At 36.7% G+C, this 17,348-nt stretch overlaps 1 pseudogene; it reads right to left on the minus strand.

Annotated features, from left to right (window-relative positions):
* LOC107556250 (ras-specific guanine nucleotide-releasing factor 1-like) overlaps positions 1 to 17,348 on the minus strand; it is a 47,696-nt pseudogene that overhangs the window by 17,664 nt on the left and 12,684 nt on the right.

Genomic DNA, 17,348 nt, shown 5'->3' on the forward strand with positions numbered 1-17,348 from the left:
ACACTCTTTTAGAGAGAGCGCTGAAGCGCCCAGGGGAGGTTGCGGCGAGACCGCAGAATGGAAGCTGCAGCCCGCCGAGGTTTCAGCAGCCTGGATGGCAACCCCCGCTGATACGCCGTCACACCAACGCCAGCTGTTTCTCTCGAACAATCGCGGAGATTCGTCCTGTAGAAGACTCGGCTCCGAAGCGAAAAGCTGATGTGTGTTTGCACGCGCTCTCCTTTTATACCCGTGCTGCGGGGCAGGGTGCGCGTGGCGAAACACGCACGCCAACTGTCATTGGCTTGTTTAGTTAACACTCGAAGGTGATTGGGCTCTCGGGCGAGATCCCAATTCGTCAGTCATGACTGACGTGAAAGGGAACTGTTTTATTTCCTATTTATGCTTTAATTTTTAATATTAACTCTTTTTCCAATGCATTGTTAGATTCCAGTGTTTCCTGTCACAGCTCTGCAAAGATTTAATTTCAAATCTATTAAACTATCTTCTGATTCCAAATCTATATTTAACCCTTTAGAACTATCTCAAAGTAAAAAAAGAGGTGCTTAAGTCTGATTTTGTGGTGGCTGTGCTTTCATATTAAATTATTATAATCTTAATTCAAATGATGAAGGATTTTTAAAGTGTGACAGTAATCAGTTTTGAGTCCTACTGTAACGTTAACCCTGCCTGCTTTAAATGTTTAAAAATGATTAACAGTTGAAAACATTCATTAGAAATTTAGAAAAGTAATAAAAAAATAATCAAATGTAATCAGTTACATTACTTTCATAAAGTAATTGAATTTTTTACACTACTTATTACATTTTAAATAGGGTAACTTTTTCAAAGTAACCTTTGCAACACTGCACATGACCCTTCAGGAATCATTCTAATATGCTAAATTATAATTTTTAGGATTTAGAATGTCAGGATTCTTTAATGAATAGAAAGAAAAAATATATATTTTTAATATAAATATTTGGTAAAATGTCTTTTCTGACAGTTTAATCTGTCCTTTTGTACAATAGTCTCAGACGTTTCTTGTAAAATTGATTGGAAGAAATAAAAATAAACATAAATCAGGCAATTGTTGGTAAAGCAAGAGCACAGAGCCATAAAATTAATGTGGATCGCCGAAGCTCAGATAACTTGATCTTGGGAGAATTGGAATTTGCTTTAGAGTTTGATATTTGACAAATCTAAGACATTCACAAGATCTCTTCTACTTCACCAGAGAAAACACATAGACAAGATCAAAGAAGAAACATATGTGAAGCAGGAGACATCCAATCTCACTGCTGTTGAGGAGAAACAATTGAGATTTTAAAGTGAACTCATTTGAAATGTTTCTCCTGCTAAGCATCAAGCATGCAGATTATTTCTAGCTAAAACTGGTGCTTGCCTGTTGAGGAATATGCTGCTGACATCATCATGAGTTATGGGTGGTTTCTTGGAACTGGCAGCCATGCGAAGCGGTCTCAAGAAGTTGTTGACAAGGATGTGGAGCTGTTGGACGTATTCAGCCTCTGCTTCCAGCATGCTAAAGACAACTTGGTTCCTCTTCCTCATGCTCTCTGCATGTGGCGAACGGATGTAGTCTTGAATGATGGTCTTCCACTTTCGCCGACACATCCAGCCCCTCAGGAAGCTTTGCACCTGGAGCAGCAGCATAAACAAGAATCACATCAAACTCATCAAAAAATACCTTGACCAATCATGAAACATAAGACGCTTGCTCTGTTCCAAAACTAAGCTGCATTTCAAGTAATCATAGTTGTTTTCAGCGTGCAACTTATTTTAAAACATAGGAAACATTTTTTTAGCATTGCAATGAGCTCAGTGAAAAAGAAAAAAATGCAAGATGGATGATGAGGTGAGTGGTTGGAAATATTTTAAATATATAAATAGTTCACATATTTTATTCACTATTTAAAATTTTCCATAGAAATATTTGATGATTTAATCTAATATACAGTTGTGGTCATAAGTTTACAAAGAGTACACCATGCAGAATCTGAAAAATGTAACAAATGTAATAATGTAATAAAATATAATAATAAAAATGTTTTAATTTAGTACTGCAACGAACACGCAATTTCACATAGCAAATGTTTATATATATATACTGTATATATATACATATACTACGTATATATAGTGTATATATAGTCACTTATGAGGTTTCAATGACAGTTAGGGTGCTACCTATGTAGCAGCTCACTAGGTTTTGGACTAGTGCTGTGTGATTCAAAGCCAAAGTCTTACTTTCTTGATTTTCTTGATTTCTGAATCATCATCACTAGGTGCAGTGGTGGGATTCGACTGAATCTTCTCATTGTCCTTGAGCTTGGCTGCGATCTGCAACAAAACAGCGATAAAAATGGCAGAGTCAACACTTCCTTTGCAAAAAAGTTCCTTTCCTCACTACTTCCCAGCGTGCTGACAAAGTGATTGAGTCAGGCCAAATCAGTGCCAGCACAGTGTGGCACAAACACTCGCCCTATCAAAGATCTCAGATGCCACTCGGGTGATTTCCGATACTTAGGGTGCACAAACTTTCAAATTATTACATGGCTCTGCAATTTGAAAGGGAAACGTTGGGGACACAAAAGAGACGGGAGCTGGCCAGCACAGTCTGAAGGTGAGTGCTCCATTTATTGGACGCGGACTGAAAGAGTTTATTATGCTGCGAACCAAGGATGCGACGCACACAATACATCTGGGGTCATGCATATTCAGCACACCATTTCATACAGCCAGCTCCATTTGCACTTTAAAGTAAAATGACTATTTGATCTGGCTGATGAAGAATACAGCAGGGATCATAGTTTTCCTGGAGAGCCGTTTTTTATGAGCAGAGATGCAAAGTGAAGTGCAAAGTAGTCTGGAGAAAGCTCTTGAAAACCAAATGCTTCTCACACCACTTTTCATTCTCTCAACTATTTTCCTTTTCAGAAAAGAAATGAGCATGTAATATGGGTCACGATGATTGACTAGTCATCCAACAACGGACTAGTAGATAAGAGCAGAGATGCAAAGTGAAGTGCAAAGTAGTCTGGAGAAAGCTCTTGAAAACCAAATGCTTCTCACACCACTTTTCATTCTCTCAACTATTTTCCTTTTCAGAAAAGAAATGAGCATGTAATATGGGTCACGATGATTGACTAGTCATCCAACAACGGACTAGTAGATAAGAGAGGCAGACTAGTTTTTTTTTTTGTATATATTTTTTGTAGATCATTTTAAATTATCTATTGGGACAACCTAATGTAACAATCTATGTAACAAGAAAAAGGAAAATAGAGCAAAATAATAACACTGATGTTCTTGTGTTTTTTTAAATGTATAATTAGAGCTAGAATACACCTAGAATTTAAATTTTATAGATTTATGGATAATGTTGAAAGGTTTTAAAGAGATTTGGAGTTTTGGTGGAAAATTTTGTACTGTCATTGGAGAAAGTTTGTCTTTTTCAGAAAAAAATGTGTTAAAGTAAAACCTTTTAATTGGTTAACTGTACACTCTAAAAAATGCTGGGTTAAAAAGGGACAAACCCAGCTATTGGGTTGTTTTGACCCAGCAATTGGGTTGTTTTGAACATTTTTTTAGCATTGCAATGAGCTCAGTGAAAAAGAAAAAAATGCAAGATGGATGATGAGGTGAGTGGTTGGAAATATTTTAAATATATAAATAGTTCACATATTTTATTCACTATTTAAAATTTTCCATAGAAATATTTGATGATTTAATCTAATATACAGTTGTGGTCATAAGTTTACAAAGAGTACACCATGCAGAATCTGAAAAATGTAACAAATGTAATAATGTAATAAAATATAATAATAAAAATGTTTTAATTTAGTACTGCAACGAACACGCAATTTCACATAGCAAATGTTTATATATATATACTGTATATATATACATATACTACGTATATATAGTGTATATATAGTCACTTATGAGGTTTCAATGACAGTTAGGGTGCTACCTATGTAGCAGCTCACTAGGTTTTGGACTAGTGCTGTGTGATTCAAAGCCAAAGTCTTACTTTCTTGATTTTCTTGATTTCTGAATCATCATCACTAGGTGCAGTGGTGGGATTCGACTGAATCTTCTCATTGTCCTTGAGCTTGGCTGCGATCTGCAACAAAACAGCGATAAAAATGGCAGAGTCAACACTTCCTTTGCAAAAAAGTTCCTTTCCTCACTACTTCCCAGCGTGCTGACAAAGTGATTGAGTCAGGCCAAATCAGTGCCAGCACAGTGTGGCACAAACACTCGCCCTATCAAAGATCTCAGATGCCACTCGGGTGATTTCCGATACTTAGGGTGCACAAACTTTCAAATTATTACATGGCTCTGCAATTTGAAAGGGAAACGTTGGGGACACAAAAGAGACGGGAGCTGGCCAGCACAGTCTGAAGGTGAGTGCTCCATTTATTGGACGCGGACTGAAAGAGTTTATTATGCTGCGAACCAAGGATGCGACGCACACAATACATCTGGGGTCATGCATATTCAGCACACCATTTCATACAGCCAGCTCCATTTGCACTTTAAAGTAAAATGACTATTTGATCTGGCTGATGAAGAATACAGCAGGGATCATAGTTTTCCTGGAGAGCCGTTTTTTATGAGCAGAGATGCAAAGTGAAGTGCAAAGTAGTCTGGAGAAAGCTCTTGAAAACCAAATGCTTCTCACACCACTTTTCATTCTCTCAACTATTTTCCTTTTCAGAAAAGAAATGAGCATGTAATATGGGTCACGATGATTGACTAGTCATCCAACAACGGACTAGTAGATAAGAGAGGCAGACTAGTTTTTTTTTTTGTATATATTTTTTGTAGATCATTTTAAATTATCTATTGGGACAACCTAATGTAACAATCTATGTAACAAGAAAAAGGAAAATAGAGCAAAATAATAACACTGATGTTCTTGTGTTTTTTTAAATGTATAATTAGAGCTAGAATACACCTAGAATTTAAATTTTATAGATTTATGGATAATGTTGAAAGGTTTTAAAGAGATTTGGAGTTTTGGTGGAAAATTTTGTACTGTCATTGGAGAAAGTTTGTCTTTTTCAGAAAAAAATGTGTTAAAGTAAAACCTTTTAATTGGTTAACTGTACACTCTAAAAAATGCTGGGTTAAAAAGGGACAAACCCAGCTATTGGGTTGTTTTGACCCAGCAATTGGGTTGTTTTGAACCCAACCGCTGGGTCAAAACAACCCAATAGCTGGGGTTGTCCCTTTTTAACCCAGCGCTGGGTTATATTTAACCCAGCATTTTTTACAGTGTAAGTTACCTTACCTTTCCAAAACTGTAAATGGTTTAACATTGCATTATATGCAATTTTACTGAAAAATAATGTAACATTTATGGTTTTGGAATTCTGCTATTCAAGTTTATTGCATTATTAATGGAGTTTTGTCTTTTGTATTTATTTGTTTCTATATAAGTACTGGCCATGTTTTTTTATACAGGCCATTTACAATGAACTCTGATTCATCACATGTTTTTTTATTGTGCCACCTATATTATTATAGTGGTTATCAGTATATTTTAAAGTAAAAAGCAGATTTTGACAGAAGTAGATTGGTATATTAATATCATATCACTTCATGAAATTTATGGTTGTAAAATATACAGGTACCAATATGCCATCCTACAATTCCTAAAATAGCTCATCACCATATATTTTTCAGTGAATGTCTGGCAACCACAGCTGCTGTTTTTTTTTTACAGTGCATGATAAACCTTTATAATATATTCTGTATCAAAACATAAAATTAATTTGTGTTATTTAGTTAGTTTACGTTTATCCAATTATACTAGTTTTTATATTTTATCCACTTATTCCATAATAATGCCAGTATTGTATTTAAATACATTTATTTTATACTAAGTATAGTTCAAATCTATTCACATCTTTACTAACATATCGCTCAAAACTTCTTTGGCGCTCTACTAGTGCACAATGCACATTTCTTAATATTAAGCCTAAAATGTATTTTAATGTCATTATTAATGAGGAATGTATGATCTTTGAATAATATCGGTCTTTAAATACAAGAAGATATTTAAAGTGTACCTAAAGTATACTTGCAATAAACTTGAGCATATCTTTAGTTACTTTAGCACTACTTCTGCACAATTAAAGTGCATTAAGCACAAAATTTGTTGCTCCAATTTAGCAGACTTTAAGTATACCAGTTTAGTATATTAAAAGCACAACTGCAGGGTAATTTTATTAAGTAGATAAATATGTAAATGTATTTGTAGTATACTTAGAATTAAATACATGTATTTCAAATACATTTAAGTAAGCCTATTTATATTTCACTAGGGTAACCAATGCATTTTTTTAAATTCTTTTGTGTGATCACATCTTATGTAAACCATGTTCGAGTCAGGTGAACCTGAAACCAACCTTTTCATACCGGGCTTTCTTAAACAATTTGACTCGCTGTTCAGACAAAGCATTGAATATTTAGTTTTGCACTTATTTCCCAGACAACATTTTCACTTCTGAGAGGTAGAATCATCTTGATATGCAGTATAACTGCTGATATATTCTACTGGATTTTGGCATGTTCACTATAGATAAACAATCCTTACTGCACTTTGAATTACAAATTTTACCTCTGATTTTAGACGTTCAATCTCAATCTCCCCATCTTCTATCTGTTGTCGAAGTTGCTTAGCAACTGTTTTCTCGGTCTCCACGATTTGGAGTAGATGGAGGTACTTCTGCATGAGTGTTTCATGCTCGGTAGCCAGGTTTCTGTAGCTGCACACAGAACACACAAACACATATGAATACAAACACACACATACACATCCATCCAACAAAGGCATACAGGACACCAATACACACACAGTGCGCACACATACACTCCGCACAATGAGGAACATCACGTTATACTAGAAATAAAGCTCATTAGCAGAGACACAGTGTTAACATGTAGCCCCATAAGCACACACTTTATCAGAGCAAACTGTGAATGCTCAAATTCAACAATTAAACAGAATTGTTGGAGCAGCGCTTATCTCAAAACAGCAAGCAAATCCAGACGCCTTCATGTTTATGCACACAGATTTAGAACTGCTGCAGGGCATCCAGAGATAAACAGCCAAAATAGTCCTCCAATACAGACTGAGACCAGAACGGAGCACCATCCTCCCTCATCACAAACACAGACCAGCTCTACAGAACCGCTTCTCCTTAAAAATAAACAACACCTTCTGATTATGAAAGAGTATCTTCTGAGTGTGTATTATTTAATACCTGCAAAACCTACAAAGTTCAAAAGAACATGATTTATTTGAAATACATCACACTTTTGTGATGAGAAATGTCTTTATTGTCACTTTTGATGAAATTAACCTGCTTGTTAAATAAAAATATAATTTTCTTTACAAAAAAAAAAAACATTGAACGGTAGTGTACAGTGTCTTAGTAGTGACAATAGAAATAAGTGATGTAAATTAATCAAAGTGACAAAAGTCTCTAATAAGATGGATGTGTTTAGCAATTTCATATTTCTTTCTCTGTTTTTTAGTAAGCAAGCTTTTTTAGTGCTAGTGCATCAAAATAAAGAGCAAATAATCATCCTTATTTGTCTTTTTAAAACTGACACAAAGGATGATGGGAAATGCAGTTTTGTAACAAACTTCATTAACTGAAACGTGTAGTGTATTTTATCAAGCTTTTTTGCTATTACATATCAAATGTTAAAGGGGTCGTATGATGTTGCTAAAAAGAACATTATTTTGCGTATTTGGTGTAATGATGCAATATGCTATTATTTGCGTCCACTATGATTCTCAGAACTCAGAAAGTCTTGGTTCAAAGAAAATCCTGACATGGTCATGTCAATTCATACAAGGCAAAAAGATTTTTAAAAAATTAAAATATTTTAAACTACTAATCACAGTAATAAACCAACAAGTAAAAAACATAATTTAATCTGATTATGTTTCATTTTTAATTTCTGTGCAAAAATGCACAGTTCTTTCACCTTATAAAACAATTGGATATATTTCTGAAACCGTATATTGTATATAAACAAGGCTAACCCTTCATGCCTTAACTCTCACATGAACGTGAACAGAATGAAAACATATCAAAATGCACATTTGTCCTTGACTGCATTACGGCTCTTTGTTATTAAAGGCACAACATGTTGTGCTTTGTTTGTTAGTTCCCAACAGAGAATTCAAATTCATTGCTAAAGTTCATTACTAAAAATAAACAATATTTCCAACAGAACCTCTGCAACATCCAAGGCTGCTTAAACAAGCTTCAGGCTAATTATAGATAATGAGACATGGAATCTGTCCACTTCGCGAAATATCCTCCTCTTTATTTATTTTCCCCCTTCACATTTAAGCTGTGTGAATGGAGCATAAACTTAAGCAGAGAATCCTGCCATTATGAGAAGACAGTCTTCTTTTCTCTACAGGCAAGTTCTTGTCTAAATCAAGTCATCCTTAGTGGAGAAAAAAAAACATAGGAATAAGGACTGAACTTACAGGAATTTGGTGAAAATGCACAAAAATGTATATTTTTGCAAAAAACAGAGCATATGCATAACCAAAACAGGCTACAGTAGCAACAAACATGGCAATTTAATCCCTTTTCCTTCCTGTCCACTGAAGTAGACAACAGTAAATGTGATCTTTTCAAATTTCACTGAATTGTTTACTTACCTGGCATGTGATATTGCTGCCACCCATTCATCGCAGTCCTTAACATCTTCTGTACGAAGCTCCAGAGCCTTCTGATTCTCATGGTTGAAGATGACTGTGAAATAATACTGTAAAACAGACAGAATAAAAATGCATGTTAACTACAATGCTACACCAAGAATCTCATTTACTACACTTGTGGATGAAATATGAGCCAGTCAGAGTTTATCTTAATCACCAATAAATAAAAAAAGAAAACGAAAGAAAACAAAAGATAGTGTGTAAATATATTTCTAATTTAATATATTTTAAAATGTAATTTATTCCTGTGATGGCAAAGCTTTTCAGCATCATTACTCCAGTCTTCATTCTTCATTCCAGAAGTCATTCCAATATGCTGATTTGGTGCTCAAGAAATATTTTTCATTATCAATGTTAAAAATGCTTAACATTTTTATTGAAACCGTGATACATTTTTATTCAGGATTTTGTGATATTGAGAAAAAAAACAACAGCATTTATTAAAAATGTTATATGTATAAGTTGATACTGTGATAATGACAGCTAATTGTATATTATCCATTAATAGAGGTAAAAAAAAAAAAAACCCTAGAAGGTCTCTCAAATTCACTGAGAGGACCTGTGAATTTGAACTACATTTGGGCATTTGGGCTGAATTGTCCAAGAAACCGATGACAATTGGGACAAATGAATAAAAATCATGTATAAATAACAGTCTCTGTGCAATGAACAGCGTTTTTGAATGTGTCATTTTAATGAATCTTCCAGTAAAAGATCAGCATCTCAGATTGGTACAACATAAAATATGAACAGGAAAACCCTTTGCATATGCTACAAGACACAGTATTCCATGCATAACCTCACCAAGAACACCAGAATTAAGGAACTACGTGCTTCCACCTCCCTGATTTTTCAGACTGATGACTGAGAGTGCATGAAGAGTTCAGAGAACACGGATCTGCTGGGTCTGAGTGGATGTGCTAAGGGAAACTTCGATGTGCCTGAGATAGCTCCAGTTCTCCAGAGGAATACCATAAAACATGTAAACTGGGAGTGTGGCGCATTACATAACTGTATGCTACCTGTTACCTAGCAACTCCTCTGTGCACTAGTGGCTATGGTTCTGTTTGTGCTACCCGTTTCTCTCCATTTCAGAAAGCCAGGCCTTAGCACTGAATCCCCAACAACCTCCATTTCTGCTACACGACAGACCTTCAAGACGCCTTAGTGCTGCTAAATTACATCACAGTAATTTGTCTCATGCAGTGGAGACCCACTGAAAGCAGAAAGGGTGCAAATGCACAGATCGCTATATAACATATTTTGCGAACAGTACTGAAATAACTTATTATTCAAATAAGAGACTTAAAGCTTCTCAAAGTGTTGTTTTAACACATTTGACCATACTTCAATCAATTCTTCAGATTTCTGCAGATTTTTCCACACAATCATAAAATGTGAAAAATTCTAGTGGATCTAGTGCAGTGATGGGCAAACTTGGCCCTTCCAGGCCACTTTCCTGCAGAGATTTGATCCAACCCTGGTAAAACTCACCTGCCTGTAGCCTTCGAGTAGTCTTGAAGACAATGATTAGCTGGTTCAGGTGTGTTTGATTAGGGTTGGAGCTAAACTCTGAAGGAAAGTGGCCTGGAAGGGCCAAGTTTGCCCATCCCTGGTCTAGTGGGTCTGTTTAAAAACCCAAGTCACAAAATAACATGTAAGATCTGAACTGACTTCAAGTAACCATTAAAGCTAAGCTATATAAATACAGTATATCAGATTTCAGAGATCATACTGTATAAAACACTAAATTGTATTTCTCAGTGTCATCCAGTTTTCTTCTACAGTGCCATGAACAACAAAACTTCCACAAAGCTTCACCATAATAACTTTACTGATCAACTTTACAACTGTTGCTGTTTGCCACAGAAGACAAAACCTGGCTTTATTTGGATAGTTTTAAACTGAATTTTATAAAAATTTGTCAAACATACTGTAAAATGAACATGATTAACACTAAAAAGCACAAATTTACTTAAAGGTAAATAAAATAAATAGAATATATATACAGCGGGTAAAATAAGTATTGAACACATCACCATTTTTCCCAGTAAATATATTTCTAAAGGTGCTGTTGAAATTTTCACCAGATGTCGGTAACAACCCAAGTAATCCATACATACAAAGAAAATTAAAAAACAAATACGTTCAGAAATTAAGTTATGTGTAATAAAATGGAATGACACAGGGATGGTCATTCCATTTTCAGATTGACTCTCATTAATTATTCTGGTCACACTTTAGATTAGAGTCCAATTCTCACTATTAACTAACTTTACTATTAACTTAACTTGACTTTTGCCTCAATATACTCCTAATTGCTGTTTATTAATACTTAGTAAAGTAGTTGTTAAATTTAAGATTTGGGTAGGATTAAGGATTTAGAAAAAGGTCTTGCAGAATAAGACATTAATATGTGCTTTTTAAGTAATAATAAACAACCAATATCCCAATATCCATGCTAATAACCAACTAGTTAATAGTGAGAATTGGACACTAAAGTGTTACCAATATTCTTATTAACTCAAAGTATTAAAAGTGAGAAGGGTAGATAAAAGCATGCATTTTAAGGATAAACTTTAAATTGTTATGTTAAATCCACGATTGCATTGTATATGTATGATCTACAGTCTATACACAGTATTAAGTTCAATTACATAAGAAGTAACTAATTAAATTACAGAAAAAATAAAAGTAATCCCTTACTTTACTTTTTCAAGGGAAACATAATTAAATTACAGTAACTAATTACTAACTAATTACAACCAACACTGTTCGTGATCCAGCTTCACCTACAGAAGAAGTGAGTATAAGATTTTTTATGAATCTTTGCAAATCACCTTTCCTAATAATGTGCTAATTAGCAAGTTCCGCGGTCTCAAGTTTACAGTCTCATGAGAATGGTTAGTCACCCCACAGAAGAGAGGGGCGGGGTCAGCAGAGTTCATTAGTTCATTAGGAGACATGCACCAAAACAGGTCACTGTGAACAGAGCAGTTTTTGACAAGGTAAAAAGGGTTTTACACTACTACACTACCAAAGAATTTTATCCAAAGTATGTTGCAGACATTTCATGAAGACCCTAAAGAATCATACTAACTTGTGGAAAATGGGCATCCGATGTCCCCTTTCATACTTTTTGGATCATGACAGCTAGCTATTTTTTGGTGAATGAACCTTTTGAAGTCTTTGATTCACCTTTTGAGTCATTGTCAACTTTTGTTAAGCACTACGTGAGGTATTTTCAACTCATTCACTGACAGAAAAGCAGAAAGCTTACGCCCTATTGTAAAAATCTCTCTCACTTCTGTTGAACTTTGACCTTGACAGCATGATGTGTGCATGGGGCTCCTAAAAGTCAGCAAGTTCATTTTCATGTTAACAGCCTTAATACCCTTAGAGACTGCTGCAAGGTATGAGTCTCTTAGTCATTGCTTAAAATCAGTCCCTGCTTTAGCTGCAGTTTAACTTTTTGATGCAATCTCTGTGTATTTACTTAACACACATTGTCCCTAGTTTTTGCGGATTTGTTTGGAGAGCAAATTCTTTGCTAAAGCAAACATTGGCCCCCCTGTGGCCCTGTTAAAAGATGGTGTCATTTTCTTCACACTAAACAAATTGTCTCTCCATACCATTTCCATTTGGCCCCGATTGCAGTTTCTCCCAAACACACATAGCTTGCTCAGACATGCAAAAATATGTTTTTACACGCTCCATATAATTGCTGGAAGACCTCGCAAAGCTGCTGAAATCCAGACTAGCACAAAAAACTACGCTTCTTGTAAAAAAAAAGTGTGAGATTATGCTCGTCTTTTTACAAGACAATGTTTTATTGCATGTTATGCGTTAAATAGTGAAAAGAAGGATTTCAGGCTGGTTGATGATGAAATGATTACAATTGTGGCAGAGAGATAAAAAGAGAGTTTAAAAGAAGAGATTAAAAAAAACAAGTTTAAAACAAGTGCCAAGTTCTGAAACTGAAGGGTAGTGTATGTGGTGTAACAGTCAAATAAAACTTTTTTTTTTAAATTTTGAATACGTTATTTTTAAAAATGATCTTTAAAGTGTTTTTAAGCTAAAAAAAATAATCAATTAAAAACCTGCTCATCATAGAAGTAGTGCATTCAAGTCATTGTAATTATACATTTAATTGTACTTTGAATAAATACACCAAAAATATTATGTCACAATCATTTGAAAATTGGGACGTCCCCCTCATATTTCTAAGGTGGTTACAGCCCTAATTATTTTAGCAGCTAGAGGGAAAAAATGAGCAGAACAATGGAAATTTGAGGGCACAGATTTGCAGATCTTATCAGACAGGAAGGAGCTCTTAGGCATTTTCAGTGGAACAAGGTTATGTTTGCAAGGCGTTATGCCAGCTGTGTATAATATCAGGCTTTTCTGCTTAACATTGATCCCTTTTTCAGTGCAATCTTTCAGAGATGTGTGTATGTTTGGCACCTGCAGTGCTGACTTAGTGTCTTATCCAGTCCTTGAATCCAGCTCTATCTGCTAGTGGGCCGTACCGAAGCACAGATTATTTAGAAAAGAAAGTGTATGGTATCCAGTCATCTTCCGCTTTATCTGAACTCTGTTTAGTTTGCAGACACTACTAACAGTCTATCTGTGTGATATCTGCCTTGCATTCTCTGTACATTATAGAGCACATATCACTAATCTCACTTCTGTGTTTACCTAAATATATGCTGGATATCCTCACTCTACCTGATCATATGTTTATCTGTAACTTTCCCATGCAATGCGTGCCGACTCTGCACCCCAACTATTTAAAATTGGTTGCATTCTCCATTTAAATATTAGGACTTGTTAGGATCCGTCCATCTCCGTTTTGCTTTATGGTGTTAAATTTGAGTGTTTTTAATGTGTTTTGAAGGAATGAAGATTAAACTGCAGTATTCAGTGCCTTATATTGCCTTCTCTCTTCTTCTAGGCAAGGCTTTCGACATCACCTATGTGCGTCTGAAGTTTCACACCAGTCGTCCTGAGAGCTTTACCATCTACAAGCGCACTAGTGAAGACGGACCCTGGATTCCCTACCAGTACTACAGCGGCTCCTGCGAGAAGACCTACAGCAAGATCAACCGCGTCTTCATTCGCACTGGTGAGGACGAGCAGCAGACTCTGTGCACAGATGAGTTTAGCGACATCTCTCCACTCACCGGAGGAAATGTAGCCTTCTCCACACTCGAGGGCCGACCCAGCGCATATAATTTCGACAACAGCCCTGTACTGCAGGTAAACGAGTCTCCTGTCTTTTTTTTTTTTTTTATCTCTCACTCACCCTCCCTTGATTGCTCGAACTCATTCATGAAGTCAAAAGCGTTCACATCAGTCACAGTCTCAGACATTACAAAGTCATTAGTGGGAATCGAAAACTGAGTTTCCTGATGTGTGGTTGTGTTGTAATATGTGATTGCAGCCAAGTTACTTTTCCAAGTTTTTTCTGTCCAGATTGAGTAACATCCCACAGCCTCAAACAAACAGCTCGTCATTTAGAAGTGTTTGCATGTGAGAGATATTAGTATTTGCAAAATATAACAAAACGTCACATTTCCATTTACTGTATTCTGGAAAAAAATTGCTATCGTAACTGCAGTAGCAGAAAATAATAAAAGTGATCAAATTGAGAAAGTAATAGTAAAATAGTAGTAGAATTGGCACATTGAGTTTGTTTAGGCCCAATCCCAATTCTATTTTATACCCCGAAACTTGTCAACGCTGCCCCATGACTTTTATTAATAACAGTTTAAATACTGAATCGATACATTATATTTTCCAGCAACGAGAGGATAAAATCGCTGTTTTATTAGGTGTGTTTGATTAGGGTTGGAGCTAAACTCTGAAGGAAAGTGGCCTGGAAGGGCCAAGTTTGCCCATCCCTGGTCTAGTGGGTCTGTTTAAAAACCCAAGTCACAAAATAACATGTAAGATCTGAACTGACTTCAAGTAACCATTAAAGCTAAGCTATATAAATACAGTATATCAGATTTCAGAGATTATACTGTATAAAACACTAAATTGTATTTCTCAGTGTCATCCAGTTTTCTTCTACAGTGCCATGAACAACAAAACTTCCACAAAGCTTCACCATAATAACTTTACTGATCAACTTTACAACTGTTGCTGTTTGCCACAGAAGACAAAACCTGGCTTTATTTGGATAGTTTTAAACTGAATTTTATAAAAATTTGTCAAACATACTGTAAAATGAACATGATTAACACTAAAAAGCACAAATTTACTTAAAGGTAAATAAAATAAATAGAATATATATACAGCGGGTAAAATAAGTATTGAACACATCACCATTTTTCCCAGTAAATATATTTCTAAAGGTGCTGTTGAAATTTTCACCAGATGTCGGTAACAACCCAAGTAATCCATACATACAAAGAAAATTAAAAAACAAATACGTTCAGAAATTAAGTTATGTGTAATAAAATGGAATGACACAGGGATGGTCATTCCATTTTCAGATTGACTCTCATTAATTATTCTGGTCACACTTTAGATTAGAGTCCAATTCTCACTATTAACTAACTTTACTATTAACTTAACTTGACTTTTGCCTCAATATACTCCTAATTGCTGTTTATTAATACTTAGTAAAGTAGTTGTTAAATTTAAGATTTGGGTAGGATTAAGGATTTAGAAAAAGGTCTTGCAGAATAAGACATTAATATGTGCTTTTTAAGTAATAATAAACAACCAATATCCCAATATCCATGCTAATAACCAACTAGTTAATAGTGAGAATTGGACACTAAAGTGTTACCAATATTCTTATTAACTCAAAGTATTAAAAGTGAGAAGGGTAGATAAAAGCATGCATTTTAAGGATAAACTTTAAATTGTTATGTTAAATCCACGATTGCATTGTATATGTATGATCTACAGTCTATACACAGTATTAAGTTCAATTACATAAGAAGTAACTAATTAAATTACAGAAAAAATAAAAGTAATCCCTTACTTTACTTTTTCAAGGGAAACATAATTAAATTACAGTAACTAATTACTAACTAATTACAACCAACACTGTTCGTGATCCAGCTTCACCTACAGAAGAAGTGAGTATAAGATTTTTTATGAATCTTTGCAAATCACCTTTCCTAATAATGTGCTAATTAGCAAGTTCCGCGGTCTCAAGTTTACAGTCTCATGAGAATGGTTAGTCACCCCACAGAAGAGAGGGGCGGGGTCAGCAGAGTTCATTAGCATTTAAAGAGACATGCACCAAAACAGGTCACTGTGAACAGAGCAGTTTTTGACAAGGTAAAAAGGGTTTTACACTACCATTGAGAAATTTTAACCAAAGTATGTTATAGAGTTTTCATTAGGACCCTAAAGAATCATATCAGCATGTGGAAAATGAGCATCCGATGACCCCTTTAAAATAACTGCTTTCTATTTGAATATATTTTAAAATGATGTTTTATTAACAAGGTTCAGGAGGAGCGCGTCAGATACTTAGCCTAATTAACACAGGTGGAGCGCACTCAAGTTAATCAACACCATGGCATAAATACAGCTGACTTACCTCTATCCATCGAAGGTTTATCAGCATCTTGGTTCGCTCGTCTACAACCATGTCGCAAAGACAAACCTCCTCGTCTGAAGACGAATCCAACTCTCCTCCGGTTCTATCGCCGCAACCAGCCGGCCCTAAGACCACTCCTCCTCGGCGTGGCACCGCAATCAAGCCCCAGGCCCCATCTCGCAGACGCGGTACGGCTCGAGCAGCCACTCGCCTCCCAAGACACCTAGGCCTGCCCTCGTCACCTCCGGCGAGAACCCCAGTCGACTCCCCGGCGTCCTCCTATTGCTCGGCCAGGCCAATGATTCCGCCAATAGGAAAGTGGACAGTGTCGAGTTTGAGGCAAGCGCTGACCAAATCCGACGTCCAGCCTTCACGCAAGTTAAAGTTATATAAAGCAGAATTATATGACTTGTACACAAATCTGCATCCAACTAACCTCTCTCCTGAGTCCACCCCAACCCCAAAGAAGGGCAAAAGGCAAGGCAAACCTCCAGATACGCCTCGCCGGAATCCACCGTCTTCCTCCTGCGCAAGGCCCAACTCTCTGCGATTATCAAGTCGCCGCTTCAGGCCGTCAGCAAGCCTGGCCCCGAATCCCGCCGCTGCAAGGTTGCATGCGATACCGGCCGCAGCTCAGCCTCGCACCGTGGCTTCTACTTCAACAACGCCGGGGCCCGTAGCTCAAGCAAGCACTTGGCCGCCTCAGCCACCAATCACAGTCCCGCCGCACGCCACTTTCAGCTCAGACCTCGCAGCCCAAGCAAGCGCTTGGCCGCACTGGCCTTCGAACACGGCCCCGCTGCCCGCCACCTTCAGCTCGGGGCCCGCGGCCCAAGCAAGCGCTTGGCCGCACTGACTGTCATACACAGTCCTGCCGCCCGCCACCTCCAGTTCGGGGCCCGCAGCCCAAGCAAGCGCTTGGCCGCACTGGTCGTCACACACAGCTCCGCCACCTGCCCCTTCCAGCTTGGGGCCCGCGGCCCAAGGAAGTGCTTGGCCGCACTCGCTGTCAAACACAGCCCC

This window comes from Sinocyclocheilus grahami, unplaced genomic scaffold (genome assembly GCF_001515645.1).
Source record: "Sinocyclocheilus grahami isolate Dianchi unplaced genomic scaffold, SAMN03320097.WGS_v1.1 scaffold562.1, whole genome shotgun sequence".
NCBI lineage: Eukaryota > Metazoa > Chordata > Actinopteri > Cypriniformes > Cyprinidae > Sinocyclocheilus > Sinocyclocheilus grahami.